This window comes from Panthera uncia, assembly GCF_023721935.1.
Source record: "Panthera uncia isolate 11264 chromosome C1 unlocalized genomic scaffold, Puncia_PCG_1.0 HiC_scaffold_4, whole genome shotgun sequence".
Classification (NCBI taxonomy): domain Eukaryota; kingdom Metazoa; phylum Chordata; class Mammalia; order Carnivora; family Felidae; genus Panthera; species Panthera uncia.
Window position 1 is genome coordinate 45,987,544 of NW_026057585.1, and position 19,708 is coordinate 46,007,251.

General features: G+C 33.9%; 1 protein-coding gene and 1 pseudogene across 1 annotated transcript in view; one reads left to right on the forward strand and one right to left on the reverse strand.

Moving 5' to 3' along the window:
• The window catches only part of NEGR1 (neuronal growth regulator 1), an 841,086-nt gene that overhangs the window by 159,410 nt on the left and 661,968 nt on the right, over positions 1 to 19,708 (forward strand). The gene's annotated exons all lie outside the window — the stretch shown is intronic.
• On the reverse strand, positions 6,179 to 19,364 carry LOC125913317 (40S ribosomal protein S7-like; annotated as a pseudogene).

The following is a 19,708-nucleotide window of genomic DNA, read 5'->3' on the forward strand; positions in this document are numbered from 1 at the left end:
ATTGGAATTAACATATGTATTGAAAAATCATAGATCTAATATTTGCAGTGTAAAGTAAAAACAGGGTGGAAAGTTGTGAAAACCAGGTATGCAGGGCTCTTCACATTTTCCTATTTCTACGTATATTTATTCATAGGTTAAACAGTGCCCTTAAGTGTCTAAATTAATAGGCAGCCTTTTTGAAGTAATTAAGACTTGATTATATCGCTTTTGATTAGAGAAAAAAAGCAGTTTTGCTTGTTTACAGTATTTTTAAATTGTGCATAAACTAATTTTGTTTTTCAAAGAAAAGAATTCCACATCAAAAAGTGGTTACTGCAGGAAAAGAATGTCCTCCCATAAAGAACAGTTAATTACCATGGCTACCATAATAAACAAAAAGTTAAACAAATCTAAGAAAGATTTTTTTCCCTACTTTTCATCCTTTTAGATTTTGTTTGTAAACTTTATCAACTATATTTACTTTACTGACTAGACACATATCTGTAATTAAAAGAATTATTCCCAAGTGTCATAAAGTAGGCATGTAGAATTTTTCTCACCATGAGAAACATGATTCCAGTGTGTTGTATATAATTTTTATACACATGGATCTTAAAAGTGCTGGCGGAAATTACAAGTGTAAAATACCTCCTTTTTATTCTAACACCAAACTGAAAATTAATCTCCTGGTGTTTTAGAGTTGCATTATCTCACATGTTTCCCCAGTTGGGGAATGGGCAGGTTCTAGAAGTATTCATTTCCAACCTTTGATTCCTATCAGTGTACATAATAGAAATTTTATATTGTGGACTCCTAAACAGTAACACCAATGTTTTCATTTTGTTATCTATAAGCTTGATAGTTTGAAAAAAAAAGGGCTTTCTAATTATAGTTTAAGAATACTACTAATATAAATAGGCTTTTACAAACAGGCATAAACCAGTCCAAATTATTCCCATTGTCCTAATTGCCACATTTTCTTGTTTTAAAAACATGAAAATAAATATGTTCTTTCTCAGTGCCAATTTTGGGTTTGTTGTTCAAGCTAGTTAGGAACTGGCGATTGAAGTTAGTGAGTTTTGATTTTCTCCTAGTGTGTCCTAATCTTAGGAAGGAATTAAAGACAATTCTCAAGTTGCTGTCTTCATACTAAGAACAATGAAATTTCTGAAGTAAATAGAGAGATGAAGAAGCAATAACATACATTTATAGTTCTGGAAGATAAAAGGAATCTGCAAGAAAAGCAGTAACTATATTTGTCTCAGAAAGACTCCATAGAATCTGTTGAAGGTTGTATGTTTCTGCAGCCACTTTTCAAGGAATTTTTTAATAACAATACTTATTTCTACAGGTGTTAAAATAAAAAGAATAGGTTATGAATCCATTGCACTTATCACATGTTGAAAATTAAATGAAGTATTTTTATTTATGGTTCTTCCTTTTTTTCTTCTGAACCATTAACCTCAATCTTACTTGGAATAAAATGTAAGATTCAGATAAAACAAAGTGAAATAATAACATAGATTGTAGATGTTTTTTCTTGGGATAGTGTTTTAATATTAAACACAATTTTAAATATTTAATATCATTACTACTTTTATGTAAGCTTGTTGTTTCAGGCTTGCTGCTATGATATTAAGGAATTTGTCCAGACAATCAGGTTATTAAATTATTTTGTACTTTGTTTCGTTGAAAATGTGCTTATGTGAAAATGAGATTACAGTAATAGAATGACACCTGTTTTCCAGTCATGATAACCTTGTCTGATAATGTTGCTTGCTTGCCTGGGATGTTATTGGTTCATGGCAAGCAGGAGAAAGAAGACTTTAATATTAGAATCTGTTAAGTATAGTTGTGTTTTCAGTGGGAGGAAAAAGTGATCTAAAAAAGGGCTAGATATAGCTGCTTACCTATGGCATACACTGGATTAAATTTGATACCCAACACAGAAGGTTAGAAGGAAGCACAGAGAAGGGCAGTTCATTAAGAACTAGGAGGCTTGGTTCATGGTCTCACTTTTGCCATTATCTGCCTCTGCGAGTCTTTGGACAGCTCTCAGAATTCCTAAAGAGGTTGCAATATCTATTTTTTTCTAAAGTCTATTCTAGTTCTAACCTCCTACAATTATGCTTTCCTTGACATACAACTCCTCAGATATTCTTTAATTGTATAAAGCATTTTCTCTAAATTATCATCTATTCTTTATAAGCAAGACTTATATCATTGTGATGATATGGTACACTCCTTTCGTTAAAACTTGTAAGGTGAAATGAATCATATTGAGTTGTCTTGATATACCCTCAGACTCTAGTCTTACAAATTATAAATAATGTATTATTTATCTACATTTAGAATGGTTAAGCACATTGCACATATGTCTATTTGCCTGTGTAATGGTATCCATCTGAAAGTACTCAATCAAATGTGAGACAAAATATGAAAAATTACAACTAGAAGGAGGGTCTGACTGAGAATGCCTCCGATGAATTTAGGTGAGAATATCAACATAGTTAAGTAAAGAATTAACACAATGATTAGTTATAAAAAGGAGAAAATCTTTCAGAATCTCCTTGCAACAAAAGTCTGATCTCATGGGTGTGAGAGTGCATGAAATGGAAATACAAGATGATTTAAAAAATATTATTTTTAATAATCCATTCAGTTTTTTTTAACTACTCATTAAGATGTACTAACAATTGTTTGGCTATAAATTTCATATTTTGTCCCTCAAAATTTTGGTCTTTAGTGAAAATTGTTCTTTCTTTTCTAGAAATCTCTGGTGCACTTAAACAATCATTGGAATTATAATAGCAGACTGAACCAGATTTCAAAAAAAAAAGACGAAATAGGATAAAGACTCAGCCCAATATATTTTGCTAGATTGGAAGAATGATGGTATATGTATATGAAACAAACATTAGATGAACCAATATGTGTGTGTGTGTGTGTGTGTGTGTGTGTGTGTGCATGCGTGTAATTGAAGATTCTGTTGATACAATTATGTATTTAAATAAACAAAGCAAAATAGCTTTAGAAAAGAAAATTTTAGAGATGCTATGAATAAATAAATATTTTTAAGTCCAAAGCACAATAGATATGACATCTTTTTGCCTAAAAAATGCTAAAATTATCTTTTCTTTAAATGAGACTAGAAACCCAGCCAAAGGAAACATATCAAACTGTTGTTTAAGTAGGTAAAAGTGTTTAACATATTTTAAAATTTAATGTAAAAAGTTTCTGTAAAAATTGCATTTATGCATCTACCATACTTTTCCCAGACCATTTTTTTTAATATTATTCAGTACTGTTTTGTCTTGCTTTGTTTTGTTTCCCAAAGCAAAGCCTTGTTTTCTAGTGGTTAGATTTGCTAAAATATATGTAAGACATAATTTTTTGGAGTAGATCATTCTATTTATAAGTATGGTTTCACAAATCTTTAGTGTGGTAATTTCATGTAATACAATTTATAATATTCTTAATGTAAGTTAATTTCCTTCCTATGATATTGCAAAGTAGTTCTTCAATCAGATGATTCATTGTAACCAGCTTTTAAGATGTGTGATTATTCCCACCTTAATGATATTTGATTCAAATCATTGTATATAGACTTAGTAAGAAGAGAAATTTTCTTATCTGAAAAAATGGTTTATTGAAGAAGCAGTATAAATCAAGCTTGAACCTTTTATAATTTGAATTTTCCTAGGTTGTTACAAAGCAGCTGAATATCTCTTACCATGACAGGAAACAAGAAAATTTCATATATCCAAACCTGTATTTATAGCTATACTTTAATGACACTTTTGATTTTGATAGAGAGGGAACACCGATAATACTGAATCCTAATAGATACTTCATTCACAATTGTGTCTAAAGATTTATCCAATATTTAGGACCTCAAAGTAGTAAATTAATCTCTACGACCATTGCTCTCGGTCATTCAATCCTTCTTTGTCGAAAAGTTTGATGAGTTTCTTATTCTAAATGCATTGCTGTCTTCCTTAGTCATATTTTTATTTTAGTTTTCCATTCAAAGCAATGGGAAGAAATTTATAACCTGTCATTTTAGAGTCTAAATCCAATCATCCTAGAAATCAAAACCTTATTATTCAAGCCCATTTTTTTTTCTTTTCCAGCTTCCCTATTTCATAGTTGGGATTGAGAACGAACATCTGAAATTTAATATGAGTAACTTAAACTAACATAGTTAGCAATATCTACTGAACTTTTCCTACATAATGAGGCATGCCTATAAGCAAAGAACTTTGGGGAAGCGGACAGTGAAATTTTCACATTGCATATGCCTGGGTCACTGCTTTCTCAAATTGAATTGGAGTGCTCCAATGCATCTCAGCTTTTCAGCCTACAGAATAGTGTAGCGGGGAAACCTAACTGTGAATTTTCAAATCTGCACTGAGTTCAAACTCCTGTCCCTTTTGTCTAGTAAGTTTCTGATATTATTTGTAAGTAATGAGTCTTTTTGACTCAATGCTATGGTTACCTTTCTTAAATGATCTCTGACTTAACTATTAATGCTTTCTTATAGCTTAAACTCAGTGTATTAGCTAGTACTTACCTTTACATTTTCTTCACGCAAATGCAATAACTTTAGAAAAGTTGTCCAAAAATTAAGTTTAGATCCTACTTTTTCAAGGACAAATTTATATTTATCTTAGTTGTATGTAAGTTCTCACAGTCATCTGGCATCTTTTATGGATCTTCCATTTTGTTTTCCATTCAACGTTTCCAAAAATCTTTTAGTCTCAGCAACCTTAACACTACCCTTTCTTTTCAGTTATGAAAGAAATTTTCTCTACTAACTTAAAGACCTTCAATTTGAACTTCCCCTTTTCTTACCTATGAAACATCCACCTCTATCATTACTCCTGTTTTTTTTTAAATAAGTTTGTTTGTTTGTTTGTTTATTTATTTGTTTATTTATTTATTTATGAGAGAGAGAGAGAGAGAGAACAGGTGAGGGGCAGAGAGAGAGGGAGAGAGAGAGAATCCCATGGAAGCTCTGTGCTGTCAGCACAGAGCCCAGTGCAGGGCTCGAACTCATGAACTGTGAGATCATGACCTCCGCCAAAAACAAGGGCCAGATGCTGAACTAACTGAACCACCCAGGAACCCCCTACTTTGCTTTTTCCTATCCATAACTTCATTCATGCCCTAATCCTCTTCTATCATCATTACCTGTGTATCTGTATTTACCTCTCCATGCTTAGAAATAATCTTCAAGTTTTCCACATCCTAAGGGACTCTGCTAGTCCCTAAAGTTATTTTTCTTTTTCTGTTGATTTTTCTTTCACTTTAAATATCCTTTTTTTAATGTTTATTTATTTTTGAGAGAGACACAGACAGAGTGTGACAGGGGAGGGGCAGAGAGAGAGAGAGATAGCCTCCAGGCTCTGAGCTGTCAGCACAGAGCCTGATGCGGGGCTCGAACCCACAAACTGTGAGATCATGACCTGAGCTGAAGTCGGACGCTCAACCAACTGAGCCACCCAGGTGCCCCTCACTTTAAATATCCTTAATAAAATACTCTGTGTCTTCTGCCAGAGTTTTCTTATCACTCACTCCTTATAGTCAGACTACTGCCTTGTTTTGAAATTGTTCTATTTTTTTTAATATGAAATTTATTGTCAAATTAGTTTCCATACAACACCCAGTGCTCATCCCAACAGGTGCCCTCCTCAATGCCCATCACCCACGTTCCCTCCCTCCTACCTCCCATCAACCCTCACCCTCAGTTTATTCTCGGTTGTTTCAGAGTCTCTTATGGTTTGGCTCTCTCCCTCTCTAACTTTTTTTTTTTCCTTCTCCTTTCCCATGGTCTTCTGTTAAGTTTCTCAGGATCCACTCAAGTAATGATGGTGACTTCATAATCACCACATATGCCCAGGCATCATCTTCAAAACATTCAACATTGAATGTCATGATCAAGATCATTACCTGAGCTGAAATCAGGAATCAGACACTTAACTGACTGAGCCACTCAAATGCACCAGTATATCACCTTTTTAAAAGCTATTTCTGATTTAATGTATTTTTTAATTAACTTACAATTTCATCCTTACAGCATCATTTCCTGTTGACTTATAATCACCTCCTAGATGTAGAGAGGGTAACCTAACTTAAAAGTAGTCCCTTGGAGGGGCTTTGGTGCAGGTAGTGATCTGCGGTTCATGGGTTTCAGCTCTTTCTTTCTTTCTTTCTTTTTTTTTTTTAATGTCAATGTTTTATTTAATCATTTTGTCTACAACTGAAACTCTGGGAACTCAAAGTTAACATCCTTGCCCGTGAGCTTCTTATAGACACCCAAGAAGGTTTCCACCTTGTGTTCCACATTGTTCTGCTGTGCTTTATCCAAGTGAACCTTTATGAGCCGGCTGCTGTCCAGTTTCACACGGATTCTCTTGCCCATAATCTCGCTTGGGAAAACCAAGTCCTCCAGGATCGCGTCGTGCACGGCGGTCAAAGTGCAGTTTCTGGGACGCTTTTGCTGATTTTTTTATGGCTTTTTCGAGCTGGCTTAGGCAGAATTCTCCTCTGAGCAATAAAGACCACGTGCTTCCCACTGAACTTTTTCTCCAGCTCACGCACTACCCGGACTTGGATTTTCTGGAAAGACCAGATTGCTTCAGATTCTGTGTCTCCTTCTCTCTCTGCTCCTCCCCTGCTCCTGCTCTGTCTTTGTCTCTCTCTCTCTCTCTCTCTCAAAACTTAATAAACATTAAATAAATTAAAAAAAAATAGTCCCCTAAGAGTTTCCTATTTCATTGTCACTCCTCTCCACAATCCACCTCCCTGCCAGGGCTGAATCAGACAAAGGTTCTTAAGGTAGCACCTCCCTGCTGGAGCTGAGTCAAAGGTTCTTAAGGAAAGGAAGGAAAATGAAAACTATAAACCAGAGAAACTATAAATAGAGAGAAACTAATCACTCTCTCATATCCCACTGTAGAAATTCCAGCTTGAAGCAGGGTCTGAATCGAGGAAGTTGGCAACTTAACACTAAATCAAATCTAGCTCATGATTAGTATATGAGATTTACCATTCTTAGTAAGTGGAGAGGGGGACCCATGACTGTGTTATCCATGAGTGAGAAGAAAAGTCAGGAATCATGCAGAGTATTTCATCCATGAGCAGAGGAAGATTTTCTCCATCAATAAAGCATAAAGGATTTGGTGGGAAGCAGAACATAAAATCTGTATTTTGCTTCTACAGTGAATTTTTTTTTGGTGAAGCCATTAAATATGCTCTGTCAATATACCATATTCGGAAAGGGGGATTGGACCCAAGAAGAAATGAAGGCCATATGTCTTAAAAATTTCTTCATTTGCTGTTTATTCAAGTAGACTCAGTGGAGCATAATACAAAGTGATAAATAAGCTCATGGAGTGTTAATACCTTAACAGCAAGTATCCATGTTCAGTGGAACTATTTACACAACTTTATTTCATTCTGTAGCAAATAACAGAATACATGGTGTAATGTTGTATATTTAAAGGAAAGCACTTTTAATAGGAAGACAAAAGAGGAAGAAAGAAAGAAAGAAAGAAAGAAAGAAAGAAAGAAAGAAAGAAAAGAAAAGAAAGAAAAAGAAAGAGAGGAAGAAAGAAAGATAAATAGGTAAAATGGGTGCAAGCAATAGTGAACAGTCCACAAGAACAAGGAAGGGTTAAAGAGTTACTGCTTATGTTGTATACCTTTATCCCTAACCTATTCATTGTGTTATGGTTTAAAGCAGTTGCCATTCAGCAAACAGCAGATTTTTTCTTAAAAAATTATTTCATGGTATGCCTGTGTGGCTCAGTTGGTTAAGTGTCCAACTTTTTGATTTCAGCTCACCAGATAGAGCCCTATGTTGGGCTCTGAACCAACAGTGTGGAGCCTGCTTGGGATTCTCTCTCTCTCTCTCTTTCTTTTTTTTTTTTTTAACGTTTATTTATTTTTGAGACAGAGAGAGACAGAGCATGAACAGGGGAGGAGCAGAGAGAGAGGGAGACACAGAATCTGAAACAGGCTCCAGGCTCTGAGCTGTCAGCACAGAGCCCGACGCGGGGCTTGAACTCACGGACCGCAAGATCATGACCTGAGCCGAAGTCGGCCGCTTAACCGACTGAGCCACCCAGGCGCCCCTCTCTCTCTCTTTCTGCCCTTCCCTCTCTCTCTCTCAAAAGAAATAAACTTAAAAAATAAAATAAAATGAATTATTTCATATAGTATGCTGCTGAAGTGGCTTGCCTTTTAAATTATTCTAGTATTTACTGAGATGTGGATTCATTTGACGGTCTGTACTATTGCTTCAGCAATAAAATGAGAAATAATTAGGTAAATTAGTATATAGGCCAATGTAAATATATCCGTAATATTGAAATATATATATATATATAAAAGTATATGTGTGCATATATGTGTATATATACGTGTATATGTACATAATATTTTATTTCTTTGTTACATAATGAGATGTGACACTTCGGTTTGCTTTAGTAAGGATTCAGCTAAAAAAACCTTACTTTAAAAGCTTCTCAGTTACAACCTCATTAGGAGAAAGTTATATAGCTACCATGTTTACAGACTTAGGCTGTTTTTAGTATCTTCCAAATGTGAGTAGTTCATTGAGCTTAAATGCTATTCTCTCCCATTTTATAGGTGCAAGGTCACAGTTATAGCATAGGATATTGCCTATAGCTGAGTTTCTTGTAAAATAGCAAGACTGCAATACTTATGCAAATTGACACTTTTCCAATTTAGCATTTTAATTTTGAAGGTCACACTCATAAAGACCATGGAGATTTTTTACCATAAGGCTTCTGAATTTTTTAGAGCATAATTGAATTGTATGAACGGGAAAGTGGGGAGACAGGGGGAGATTGAAATACCAACTATGTCATCTAACTCATCATATTACTTACACAAAATTTTTTCATCATGCTAATAAAACTTTTTACAAGTATGCTTCTTTCCTGAATTGGCTGTAGCATTCTCTGTAAGGCACACTTGATTGAAAGTTGTTGAGTAACCTAAATGTGTCTTTATTTTTCTCTAGGATAGCCTGTTTCTCCTGACTGTTGTCAGGATCAAATGTTGCTTATTAGAGTTGCAGGGTCAGCACAGCAGTTACGGTGTGAACCTTAGGAATAGATAAGACATGGAGGAATGATGGACAGATAGTTCTTGAAACATATGTAAAGACCTCACCTATTTAAAATAGCCATCTTATGTTGTTAAACCTCAGTTAATCACTTAATACAAAAAGAGAATGAAAACCAACTGTAAAAATTTTAGCTATTTCTAATATGACATCTAGCATTTATTTTAATGAATCCTTACTTTAGGAATGCGTTCAGTCTCCTTACTTCTGTAGCCATAGTCAACATTGCCAGTTCTTTGCTGTTTGAAAGAAGCAGTTTGCTATTTCTGGAAGAATCTGAAACAAAGCTTTCAGTTACGTTGTTCATCATTCTGAATGAAGTATATCTCTTTTTCTTTGAGCCTTCAGAAATAATCTATATTTTCCTTTTCTCATTACTTCTTGAAAATGAAAAATTCTTAAAACTGCCCTGGAATCCTGCTTGAGCTTATTTTATTTTCTTCAGAACTTCACCCTGAAGCACAAGTAGGGATTTACTAATTTGGATTTTAAAGTCCCAAGCTTAGTTTGATGCAGTTAGTACATTCAAAATTTACCAGTTAGCAATTATTTTAAAAGTGTTCCTTTACTTTTTTCATGTCAAGTATTTTATCATAAACGTCTAAGGAACTGCTGCAGCTGGATACTTCTTTCCCTGCTGGAAAATTCTTGAGTGTCCATGTTTATTGTTCAGCAAGTTTTTATTTTGATGGATCTTAGGTTTTTATTTCATTTATTTCTGTTTTTGTTGAAACTCAACCATACAGATGCTTTCTACTGATTTTTGTTCTTTAAGATGTTTTATGGGAGAGGAGGGAGAGTCAAGTGCATAAGTTGTGCTTAAGTATTGTGATGGAATGAATTGTCTCTAACCCAGATTCATTATTGAAGCCCTGACCTCTACCCCCCCCCCCCCAGTGTGCTGGTATTTGGAGACGGGGCCTCCAGGAGGCAATTAGGGTTGGGTTAAGTCATGAGAATGGATCTCTGGTCCAATGATGTTGGCATACACAGGAAAGACCATTGAGGGCGCATAGAGAAGGTGTTTTCTGCAAACCAGGAAGAGAGCTCTCACTAGAAACTGAATTTTCTAGCACCTTGATCATGGACTTCCAGCCTCTAGAACCATGAGATAAGTAAATTCTGTTGTTTGAGTCACCCATTCTGTAGTATTTTGCTGTGGCAGCCTGAGCAGTCTAATGAAAGCATACAATATGAATATAACTGCAAAAATTTAGTGTCTAAGTCTTAACTTATTTTGTCCTCAGCTGATGAAGTTCCATATCATATGAAACACACAACAAATAATTGTAAATAATAGACAGATAACTCAGCGCTATTTATGTGTGTAGATGATGGAAACCAGCCCATACTACTTCCACAACTGGAGCATATCGATAAATTGCCCTTGAAATTAACGTGATCACAATAAGTCCAGTTTAACTGTGTACTAAAGTGACTAGGTTCTAGAAAGGCACCCAAACTTTGAGCTCTGCACACACTGGATGAATATGTGGTTAACAAGACCTTGTGCTGGCTCCTTTTTATGAGTAGAGATATAATGAGTTAATGGTTTTGTGTGATTGTAATAATAAAAGAGGAGGAAGTATTGGAATGAGATAAAATCAATTTTAAGTAAAAGCAAGGTCATCCATATATGTGTTTTTCTCTTCAGGAACTAGTATAGAAAGTTTATGTTATATTTCTAAAACTTTCCTTGTGGATGTTTTAAAATTAAGTATTGATTTGGTTTCTAGTTACACGCCTGGGACCTACAGTTCCACTCTTGTCTCTTTATTCCTTAGAAACTGAGAATCAATCAGGCAGAACATTTAACTGTATTTTAAAGAGTTATTTTAGCCTGTAGAATCAAATTAAATCATTTTATTTTGGGAATCATAGTATTTAAATATCATGTTGGCAATTCCAAGATCATTATTTATATATTTACTTTTTATTTATATTTAGATGGTCAAATAGTATTATATAAGAACACTTGCCACTTACGATCCAATTCCAGAGTATTATGCTTATAGAAAGATGTTCAAATTTCTTATTTACTTAAAGTTATAGCAACCGCAGGTATTTTATGAACTATTGACAGAATACGAAAATGAATTTGTGTGTATCATATAAAAAATAACATCAAAGGGGTGTCTGGCTGGCTTAGTCAATAAAGCATATGACTCTTAATCTCTGGGTTAGGAGTCTGAGCCCCATATTGCGTGCAGAGATTACCTAAAAACAATAATTCTTAAAAAAAAAAATCTAAGTTTTATTTTATCATCTGTAAACCAGCTTAGATACCAACCACAGCAGCAAGCATTAAGTTGGTGAGAAAATAAAAGTTATAATGTGTATGAAGAAGGGCCAAGTAACTGTGCAAAACAAATAAAATATTGGCCCCATGTGGAGAAAAGTTTTTAGGAAGTTTACTAAACAGGCCTGGTGTGAATGGTAAGTCATTAAATGTGCCTCACTAAAGAAGAAAATTCATGAGTGTAAATAATTTAATTTGTTTTATAATATTTTCATATCACCCAGCTAGGAAACCAACAGGTCTAAGGCTACCATCCGTTTACATATATGTTAATTTATTTTCTTGAAACATTTTCCATTTAAGAAGAAAAAAAATCACAATCTCCAAAACTTACAATTCCTAAGTGGTGAACAAGACATAGATTTTTTAGTGTCTCCCCCATATTTAAGAAATAAAATATACTTACATATATAATCAATGCATTTAAGGTTAGGGAAGCAATTATTATGTGAAATAAAATCATCTTTGCTCTCATGCAGAATTTTAAAATCTGTCAGAGTGAGAAATAACAAGGAATAGAAAAATACTATGAATGTTCACTGTTCAAAATAGTCCTAAATTCCTGAAAAATACCCTATGAAACTTTAAAACATAAAATTGAAAATAAAATTAAAGACATTCTGTAATAATTGTGATTTTTCTAGTTCAGAATAAACTTTAATGAAAATAATATTTTTTTTAAAAACAAAGATAACATTACTGAGATGAATAAGAACTTGAAACACTTGAAAATAATCATAAGATTAAATTATAAATCTTACATTACTAATTTGAAAATGAAATCCTTTAGTAACCTTAGTCAAAATCAGGAGATTTTCATTCTACTTAGTTTTATTTGTTTATTTTTTTGTTGTTTACTTCTAAGGGAAAAGGCTACTTCACCCACAGAAGCTTAATTTTAACACAAATGTGAAACTTGGAGAAAATTGTTTAGCCCTAAAAGAAGGTTACATGTTAGGTTGGCAGAGGAGAAAGAAAAAAGTTATCCTGTGACTTGTAATGAGCCACAATCAGAATAAATCTTCTGATATAACTCTCTGTTTTACTTGCAATTTATCTGTTATTGTTAGGTATCATTGTAGACTTCCCAAAAGCTACTAGAAAAACTTGCTGATCAAGCAGTGCTAAGACAAATAGATTTAATTTAGTAAAGGAGAATATTGCTTCCATAGGTTCTTAGTAGATACTCCAAAGAGGAAAATCAGAAAAGGTTATTTAAGGTTTTAGTGTCTGCACTGGGTGATTTGAAGATAGGTCTTGCAAAATATATAATTGGTTGGAATCGGGCAGAATTATGAGGTGAATAGCTTTAGATTGGTGTGCACAGAAAAGTCTGGAAGTAATTCTTATGAGCAATCTGTTTTATCTCTTAGAAATAAGTATTTATGGAGCCAGAATGTATGATTTTTAAACTGGCCCCAGTATATAGCAGAGGGAAAGAAAAGTAGGCCTGTCCTCTGTACTGTTGAACATAGGCCAGAAGAGTATGACTGTTTCTAACAGTGTTTCCCACAGGAGCAGTGGATTGTATCGTTTCAGTTCTCCGTCCTTCTTCTTGGCCACTCTTCAGCCTAAACTGAACAATAAACCATTATGGTCTAGAGATATGATCAACCCAGGTCTACATATCTGTTTGATGTGTCATGGTCATAGATAGATTTTTTGAAAGTAAGTATTCCACATTTTTGTTCTTCTTGTTAAAAGATTAACTCATCTACCATTTTACAAGACAGTTGCTGTGCAGCAGCATTTAAACTCTGGAAGTCACATTTGACTCTACAACACAGACAAATACTAAGAGAAGGAGTATAATCAGAGTTTGGAGGCTAGGACTAAGAATGGGTCAACTCATAAGGTCAATATTCAATGCAAAGTAGCTTGTTCAAATTCATGACCCTTTTAGTCAAGGCATTCTCTAGTACTAGTGAAATAGTCTGAAACTCCTGTTATCTCTGAACCAAAGCATGTAAGATTCTCCCCACTTTCTAGACCTTTTGTAAAGCATGAAATGGGAAAACTTTGGGTGCAAAAGAAAATAGTACACAATTTCTCTTTGGTGGTTAAAGTTTTTGAACTCAATCAAGGCCTAGTTGACCTCTTTTTTTTCTATGAAGCCATTTAAGATATCTTTGAAAAGGAAATTGATGGGTTAAACTGAACCCTGGAAGCATCAGAGGTCTGTGCCATAGAGGAAAATAATGAGGCAGGGCAGAGAAAGTTTGGTGCTCTTCCCTTGGCAATCTATATTATTAAATAATCTGGATAGTTTGACCATTAGCACTTGTATGATACTTGTGTGGATATCAAACATACAGCTTTTTTTTCATTTTTGCTCAGTTAGTCCTCACAGCAACCCTAAGAAAGAGAGGTAGTGTTATAACTCTCACCTTACTGAGACAAATGGGTTGGATAACTTCCAAATATCTGTTAGCTAGTGGGTGGTGAGGGTGATGATGGTGGATTTCAAACCCAGTCTAAGAATTTTTAACTCTTAACCCTTATAAAATATGACCTCTCAGGTGATGGATGTGTTAATTAACTCAATTGTGGGAATCCTTATACAATGTATATCAAATCATCACATTGTACACTTTAAATTAATTAAAAATTTGTCAATTATACTTCAATAAAGCTGAAAAATAAAACAAAGTACCACCTCTCAAAAGTCAGTAAAACTTTCAGAGAAAATAAAAATTAAAACTAAACAATCCAGGCAAGACTTTATAGAATTTTATTTTACCTAAAAATTTAAAATAAGTCTCAAATATTTGACCTAGTACAGTAGTTCCCCTTTATTAGTGGTTTTGCTTTCCAAAGGTTTTAGTTCCTGCCGTCAACCAGAAGTAGATGACCCTCCTGACGTTAGTGTCAGAAGGTCAATAGTAGCCTAACGCTACTGCATCATCACCATGCCTGGCAGCACCGTGCACCACATTTCATCTCCTCATGGAGGCATTTTATCATTTCACATCATCACAAGAAGAAAGGTGAGTACAGGACAGTGAGATATTTTGAGAGAGAGAACACCTTCACATAACTTTTATTACAGTAAATTGTTATAATTGTCAGTCTCTTCCTGTGGTAACTTATAAACTAAACTTTATCATAGGTATGTATGTATAGAAAAAAACATAGTATACGTAGGTTTCGGTACTATCTGCAGATTGAAGCATCCCCTTAGGGTCTTGGAATGTATCCCCCACAGATATGTGTGACTACCGTATTATGGAGTTTTTGAAGATACACCTTTTACATATGAATGTACTTGCTTAAGTGAATTAGACCATAAAAATGTCAGAAAATGTAATTAATAGGATATTTATGAGTCTTTGATCTTTATTACAAACTATTTTAATATTGAATATTATATTAGGTTATATTTGTTTTGACTCCTTTTAATGTGAAAATAAGACAAAGTTGGGCAAAATTTGACAGCTAACTTTTAAATGAGTCAAACCAAATTCCACTGACTTGTCTAATTAATTCAACCAATTATTCACATAGCTAGATTCCATAATAAAGTTTTTTATAGAGTGAAATAATTTGAAATAATCCTTTGCTTTATTATCTGCTCAATTTCTGTTTACTTAAGGTCTGGGGTCTCCATAAACCAAGGACTGGAATAAATGAAGCCCATGCTTTTTTGAGAACATTTAAAATGAAATGAAGTTCAGGTTCACCTTGAAACATCAAACATCATTTCTAATTATTTGGTGTTTTTTCAAGCTTAATTGGAAAATTGATCATATAAGACTAGTATTTGAAGTGTAAAGAAATGTGATCCACAGAGAGAAGAAAGTACTACAAACTGGGTTTAGCCTTGTGAAAGTCTTAGCAAGATGCTTAGTCATACTTTAAGAAACACATACTTTAGATCACAGCTTAGAGAAAATGAAATTTCTAATCCATTACTTTGGTTATTAAAAGTAAATGTGGGAGCAGAGGAAGCAGACAATAAAAGGTAGAAGGGAGAATTAGAAGGAAAATAGCCATTGTAATAGCTAGCTTGGAAAGATGAGCAGTTCTGTGTCCCTTACAAATAAACCCTAATGGGCATTCAACTGAGATTGGCTTGGGTTAAGACTTGCTATCAAAATGGCAGCAGTTTTGGAGTCTGTGGATTCCAAAATTTTATGATATATTAAATACTTGTTCAGGAAAGGATTGAAATCACAATTACATACAGTAGCTAATGGTTTCTTTTAATATTTTAAAAACAAAACCAAAAAATAAACAAAAAGCATGGTATAAGACAGCAGGAGGGATATGCCTTGATTTTGAGAAATGTAGCCAGTATGATGAACTTGGCACTCACAAAAAAAGAAAAAACAAAAAAAAAAATAGAACTCGATCTAAACAGGGATTTTCATTACAAAGGGTAAGTAGGGGATTGGAGATTCATTCCTTAAGATAAAGCATTCAAGGAAAACTTACCATAATCAATTAGCAGAAGTGTTCCTAAATCTTTGGTTGATTCCTACAGTAAAAGATTTACACTCTTATAAAAAATACCAAACAGGAAATTATTGATAAGGAAAATATGACTATGCTCTCTTAGTGGATAATAGGTTTTCTTTTAGATTTCCAAATAATGTTTGTGATTGAGTGCAAAATAAACATATGAATTATTATTGAATTATCTGAGGTAGTATTTTAATCCAAAGTAACAATTAATCTATGTGTGTATTCTAAAATGTGAATTTTAATGGAGATTTCTATAGGTAATATAAAAAGAGAAGCTTGAATAATTAGATATTCTTGCATTTCATCTTCATATTAGATAATACAATTTCATTATTTTTAAGTTGTACTTTTTAGCTTTCATGCATTGCCATAGGTAGAATAGTTTCTTTTGTATATTCTGGTGGTTGGGAAAATATTGGAATTTGCTGTATTGAAAGGAGAACTCACGAAATGAAGTTATATGATGTTAGTAAATGACCTTTTGGAAGTTGTGATGCACTAGCTGTGAATTATAATATTTTTAAGGTGTGTAAATCCAATATTTGCTAATTTCATCAGTTTACTTATATCACTTTTGTTCTACTCTGTATGATTACAAATGTTTGTATTCCCTATTATTGATATCTTTTCTAACATTAACTTTCTTTAAACACTGGTACCTTTCAAAGTTATAGTTGATGAGATTAGTAATTTCTATGGAGACATTATTATGGAATAATTGGACTATATGGTTTATTTGGTTTATTACTTTTTAAATGTTTAAGCATGCTCACAAGAGAAATATAATAATTCTAAATCCTTTTTTAGAAGACGCCCATTATGGTTTTTAATAATGTAAAAATACTGAGAACATTAATACAGTGAATGAATTTGAATAATTATTGAGTCATTTCATGGAAACAGATCTGTAGTGAAAGTAGGGGAAAAACACCTGAGTGAGAGGTATAGATTCTGTATCAGGAAGGGTAGTACCTAGGGTTAATTTCTTAGTACAATAGCTTGAACTCCATAGTAGATATGTGTGTGTATTGTATGTATATGAAGGCTGCAGGAGAACCTTATTTGGTTTTGGTAGGGCAAGAGAGGGAAGAGAAGGAACAGATGCTAAAATAATGAGATAACTAAGTCCCTGGAGTGTGTTAGGCACTTAACTAAAACCACACACAAGTAAAGGCTCATAAGGATATTTTACAAGAAAGGTGAGGATGCAGCTAGGAGGAAGCATTGACTGAGTTTGTTTAGGCAGGAGTCTTGTTTCTTGTGCCAGAGTGCTGAGTTTCTGTGTCAGAGTAGCTCCAAGATTGAGTGCCGATACTAAATATATATATTTATGTTTTAATGGGTTATTAAAGATTAGTTTCAGAAGCAATTTTTTAAAATGAGGAAATGGGATTAGAAAATAGCTAGTGAATTTCAAAGTCTCAATGGCAAGCTACTTTTTTTTTTTTTTCTGGAGGAATTTCAGAAATAAAGTATTCTGTAGCTATAAATGTAGAGCTAGACAACTTAATTATCATTTAGAAAAGTCAGCCTTTGATTCGATTTGGCTTTTGCTCCAGGGTAATGGCCTTTCTTTCTTTCTTACCGTGGCAACAGCATCACACCAGCCCCTCCTTTCTTAAAATTCGTATTACCGACAAACAAACAGCAAACCACCCAGACAGAATAATTGTGATGCCAGCCTAATAAATATTGTCTGGGGCTTTTAGTTGTTGTAGATGAGGGTCACAACATGCTTTCATAATGAAAATTGAGCTTCATAATTAATCAGTCCAGTTACTGCCAATTCACATGAAAACTTACAGCCTGTGTGAAGCATCTGTAGTCATTAAATGTTTCATTGAGATAGAAAGAGCAGGAACCTCATTTCTGACTCAGCTCAGGGCCTTTGCACAACTTATTCCTTCTGTCTGGCATACTCTTTCCTGCTCTTTCCCTAGCTAATGCCTGCTAATCCCTGAAATCTTAGACTTCTCCACAATCCCCCACCACATATAAATTAATGTCCTCTCACTTTCTCTTACAACATGATTCTGATACTTCCTTTCATAACAATGTTCATACTTTGTAATCATGGATTTGTTTGTGAGCTTATTTTTTGGTTTCAGTCAGTTTCCTATTTTAAGCACCAGAAGAGTATCAAACTGACACTATTTTATAGAAGGCCACGTCTGATCTTTTATGTAAGTGAGAAGTGACACTATTAGTTATTATAGTAAGAAAAATGGAGGAAAGAAATAAAAAAAATATTATACTTGGATGCCTTATTGTTACTGACTTTTAAGCAACAAATTCTACAAAACTTACTCTATCATTCAATTCTTTAAAAAAAGATGAATCAATCACTTCTGTGATTTTCTTTCTGTTTTGAAGCTAGATGTTTATCTTCCTAGAAATGCTAGAATTGATGCGGTTGAACAACAGCATGCTAATTATCTAACCTTTTCTATTGCAAGGAGCTCATTAAGAAATCAGAACATTATGTTGAGGATATTTAGTGACAAGATTGATAAACTTGATCTAACCAAGCTGTGGTTTAGTAAAATACTGATTTATAAGTAATGGCCTAAATGAGCCTTGCTATTTTACAAACATTTTTCTAGGTAGAAAAGTATGTTGCCAACATAATGCAGTGTTAGAATATTCTCATATCTCATGAGGTTTTGATATGTAAATATAGTTTGCATTTGGAATAATAAACCCCTGACATCACAAATACATAATGGTTACAGAATAATCTTCCTTTTACACATTTGTAGACAACCTATGAGTGTTAATATGACTTGCAAATATTTTCTTCCCCAAATTTACAGAGCCAGAAGCCAAAGACAGAGTTCACTGAGGAGATATATAATGTGAAATTGGTACACTCATATTCCTAAAATGTTTTACTTTTTGCTTTAACATTTGAGTCTCTCATTTTAAGAAACTTTTGTAGTATGTACAAGGCTTTCACAATATCCAAAGTAAAATTAAAGACTCACCAGTCATGATAAGAATTTGAGGAAATTGTACACTGTACTATAACAAAGAAGAGTTCATCTCTAATGTGTTCATTATGGATTGGAGATGAGAAAAAGCGTAATTGCAATTCACTTGTCGATTATGCCCTCTGTATTCCATGAAACTTTACTAGATAAATTAAAATGTATGACAACATGGTTTTTAAAGCATGTTTCTTTCAGAAGAATAAAACACCTCGATATATAGTAAGTAGATAAATTTTTGGTTTAGCCACAAGTTTACCCCACAGTGTGTTTTTAACAAGCAGAAGTAGACATCGAGTCAGAAAGCCTTTTCACTGCTTGGTAGAGATCGGATATGGACCAGACTGATCCTTTGCCAAGGATCATAACATAGTTGGTCTCATGCCTCACTGTGTAGCTGGATGCCCGTCCACTGAGGAGGACATTTCAGACTAGTCTTCCCTTTCCCTGACTTTTTCCTGACACTTCCAGACATGCTTCCAATACCCTAATTGTACTGAACTGTTTGCATTACCCAGAACACAGAGCCCTCACCCCTCTGTCACTTACTTAAACTGATACAAAATTCACTTTTTTCTTCGTTGGTGTTATGGACTGAATGTTTGTGTCCTCCCAAATTCGTTTGTTGAAACCCTAATCCCCAGTGGGATTGTATTTGCATATGGCGCCTATAAGGAGGTAATTATGGTTAAATGAGGTTATAAAGGGTGGGGTTATGATTGGATGGGATTATTTTTCTTATAAAAAGAGACAGAGCACAAAGCAACATGACAGCCACCTACATGTCAAGAGAAGAGACCTTAGAATGAAACCTTCCCA